Genomic DNA, 4,632 nt, shown 5'->3' on the forward strand with positions numbered 1-4,632 from the left:
ACTTTTTTTGTAATTTAATTCTGTTTTTTTTCGTTTACTGCCACCCCCCCCCCCCCCGGAATTTTTTTTAAATATATTTTTCAGTTTTAATTTTTTTTATTTATCGATTTAAAGGTTCAAAATTATGAGTTCAGAGGTTTATGTGTTTGGAAGTTTACGGGTTTAGAAATTATAAAGTTTACAGGTTCAAAATTCCGCTGTTTTGAAAGTTTAGCGGTTCGAAAGTTTATGAAATTTGTGGGTTCAGAAGGTTGTCGGTTTGAAAGTTTATGGCTTCATGTTTATTATATCTAAATTATTTATGAATACTCTTGAGAAGTTATTTTCCTTAATTTGTGTACCAAACACCGGAAAATAAATAAGATTACTACTTGTTTTCGAAGAAAACATTTTCCACGGAAAACATTTTCCATTATACCAAATACACCCTAAGAGTAAAACGAATTAGGAGACTTGGGATGGCTGAGTTGGTTCGTTGAGTGATCCCTGAGATTAGGGCTGTTCATTTGGATCGGATATCCGAAATTCGAATCGATCCGTTCAATTTTCAATTTCGGATTTCGGATTGGATCGGATTTCGGATTGTGTTTATTAAAATTTTGGATATCGGATCGGATTCGCATTGGTATAATTTTAATCCGATCTGAAATTATTAGGACATGTATAAATGGTAAACTTTAATTTCGGATAGCTAGTGCTTCCTTTACATTTTCTTCCAAGTTAATTACCTTTACAATTGATGGATTTAGCTATATTGGCAGCATGGTACTCTCATAATTGCAGAAAATAAAATTTTCTTACTGTATTGCCTCTTTTACAAAGAAAATATACGTATGAGTTTGCAACTTTGAGACATAATAATCCGATCCGAAATTCAAAAATCCGATCCGATCAGATATTAATTCGGATTGGTTTCGGATTGCATTTCCTAGAATTCGAAATCCGAAATGTGCTAAATCCGATCCGATCTGATCCATGCACAACCTTACCTGAGATCGATTTTCCCTCACCGGTAGCCTTCCCGGTTAGAGCAGTCGGATCGGGCTTGCCTAGTTAGATTTTACATTGTAAGTTATTGTACAATGAGCAGGTTATCCAGTACATACACGAAGAATAGCAGCAGTTGATTTTCTTGGGAATTTTCCAAAAAAAAAAAAAATGAATTAGGAGTTGAATTATGTTACCTCACATATATATAATGTTACTCGTCTTGTAATCTGAATTGATAATGCTCTGATAGTAATGCACCACGATGGTTATTGATCATATTAGTAAAATTTCTAAATCTGTAACTACTCGAAATTATTCTTATTTTTGTTGGTATATCGATCAATCAATCTAATCCACATAAGATTATATAGAGATATACGAACTAGCAAGGAGATTGGATAGCAATAGCGATATATAATCCGAGAGAACTCTAAAAGGGAAAATAATATTAGGATAAAACGTAAAAATTTATTTACATTCGATATTTACAGAAAATGGATGAATAAAGATGCATGTCTTTCACATATTTAACATTTAATACGTTGTTAAATAACGTGTACTTGACTTTAACTTTTAATTTCTTGAATAAACTTTTTGACTTAATATAAACGACGAAATGAATTTTCACCGATATGAATAATTGGAGAACATCTCTGTTGGCATACTTATTCTTCTTTATTTATTTATTATTATTATTATTGTTGGACTTTAAAGGCATTGGGCTTCAAAGACTTTAAGCATTGGGCTTTGAAGTCTAAGAGTGTGAATTGGAAATGGTGGGAAATAAAATGGAGGAAAATGAAAATTTGAATAAAGTGAGCTTTTGACTTGCACTTTGTCCCTCATTGGTGAGGGACAACTACATTTGTGTGCTTATATGTAGAATCACTTCTTAAAGCTCTTAAAAGGAGTTGAAGAGAATGAACCCTCGCGCCGTTGTTGCTCGGCTTCGGCTTCGGCTTCGGATTTGTCAAATGATCGATAAGATTAATTTTGGACAAAATTTATTTAATTAATTATTTAATAATTAATTAAATGCCAGATCACTGCTGAAGATTCAGAAGGATAGTGGCGTAACCACGGTAGGACCGCGCCAGAACACTGCTGCAGATTCAGAAGGCTAGTTTGGCCGCGGTCCTAGCGTAACCGCGGTAGGACCGCGGCAGGACGCGTAAACTTCTGAACAGACACCTTTTCCAGAACAAACATCACACCTCTTCCAATAATTGCCTATAAATTCTGAGGCACGACTTCGTTTTTAACACACCAAAACATTACAGAACTTCCTTCTTTCTGAAAATACTGCATTCTAATTCGCAGTCTCTCTCTCTCAAATTCGTAAGTGTGATTTTGCTCCGTTCTTTGAGTTCGTTGGTATCCTGCAGTTTGTATTGCCATTGTTGCAGGAAGATTTATTCCGTTTCATCCTGAGAGGATTTAATCAATTACCTTGGCAACGTGTGAGGGGGTTAAAATTCCTTAAGGACGCACAAGCAAATTGTGGACTCGGAATATTTCTTATTCTTTACTGTTTTTCAGTTCTTTTATTCTTCTAACAGTTTTCTGATTTTGTGTTTTAACACAGTAGCGGATAACAATTATTATATTATGTATTGCGTTTTCAAGTTGATGTTTTATAGCACTAGGTCTATGCTTCTCAGTGAGAACAAAAATCCTGTAATACAAACAACTCTAATTCTATTACTTACCCAAAAAAACAACTCTGTTTCTATTACTCCCTCCGTCTCATATTATGTGTCATGATTCTCTTATACACGTCCCTTAAGAAAAATCAATTAGGATGAAATTTTGATTGCTTTATTATGTCTTAATATTTAATCTTTCTTCATTGGTATTTGAATAAAGTTAGGTGTTTGTAGTCTTGAAGGATAACTATTACTAAGGGTAAAAAAGAAAAAATATAATTAATTTTGTCTTGAACTTCTAAAATAACAAATAATTTGAGATAATTATTTTAGAAACAACGACTGTTTAATATGAGACGGAGGGAATACGATCATGTTACTTATAGTAATGTTGACCAAATGGGTTGAATCTATAACAGTGCAAGAAAGAGTGATTAGGAAACTAATGCGTTTACTAAAACGAATTAATATCTTTTTCCTAATGTGTTTGGAATCTGAATCAATTCTCTATTTCTCTCTCATACATCACAATTGCATTGTTTGCTTAACACTGTAATTCTAGAAATTAAAAAAAAAAAAAAGTCCATTGTCTGACCAATTCAAACCACAAAAATGGGGTCCATTTCTATCTCAAGATGATTTCGCCATTTTGACGTTAATGATTGAGTTTTCAATAAGCAAAAAAATTGCGTAGTCTAATGGTTAATAAAATATGTTGGTAATTCTGAGGTCTCGGGTTCTAATATTAGCGGAGGCAATAATACTAATAGGTAATTTATTCTCATTTTATCAAAATCTAAGCGGATAAATTACCTAATATTGTACTGATGTGAAGTAAAACGATCGAGGTATACATAGGTTGGTCTGAATATTACGATTATATAAGTAATTGTCTTTTAAGTCAGGGATTGAGAATTTGGGGGACAAACATAATTACAAAGAAAATATATTCAAACCACTAATTCCGCGTCCTTTCTGTCTATTGGGTAGATCATTAGATGAGATGAGTGCCACATAATTTCTCTTATATATATATATATATATATATATATATATATATATATGCAATAAATATCCATGTCTATCCCATGTAAGAAATAGCTATTCCACCTTCTATATTATTTTATTATAAAATGATTTAGGATAAAATATCGTATCATACTATATTATTTTAGCCTTTAAACTTAATCTAATTCCTACAAGAGTTCCTATACAAGTGAATAATTTCAATTAAAACATAATATAAAATAATAAATAAAAACAATAAAGTAGATACATCGTATTAGGACCAACTCAAATTTGGTGATACTTAAAGTCCATTAAAACTTTAGTATACGTTGCGGGAGTCAAAACATTTCACCAACTTCAAGATTTGCGTTAACGATTTTGACATGTCTCCTCTCCTTCTTTCATTGTCTACCCAGCACTTGCATTAGTTTTAATATTTTAGTCACTACCAATTGAATTAATTATCAAGCTTGAAAGAAAGAGAATATAGTAGTAAGTTTTATTTTCTTTTGTTCGCCAGCTTTTGCCATGACAGATGCGAAAGGAACAAACTGCTATCTTCTTATACAAAAATCACTTGTCTCGGCCACAAACAACAATAATGGTCATTAAGATTTTAGGCCTATTTCCACTTAATAATGAGGTATGCGGATCTACTACTAAAAGTATTGCTAATATGATGGTTATTGGATCGACATGTATTCGCTTTGATCGAGAATGTGATTACGTAAATATACTCTATAAATTAGGATATTCGTGCAATATTTTTTCTTTCTTTTAGGTCTTCTATATACGATGTGTTTTAGCTGCTTTGGAGCCTTTTTTTCTTTAGAGATTTGAACTCACTCTATATTTACTACTGTTTAGTCATCTTGAGATGACTCTATATATTGGTTTGGTTTCATAGTATATTTTTTTCCTTTATAAATGACAATTATTTTCTTATTTAGATGAATACGTGCACTTTATACAGGATATTGTGATTCTA

This window comes from Nicotiana attenuata, unplaced genomic scaffold (assembly GCF_001879085.1).
Source record: "Nicotiana attenuata strain UT unplaced genomic scaffold, NIATTr2, whole genome shotgun sequence".
In the NCBI taxonomy this organism is placed as follows: Eukaryota; Viridiplantae; Streptophyta; class Magnoliopsida; order Solanales; family Solanaceae; genus Nicotiana; species Nicotiana attenuata.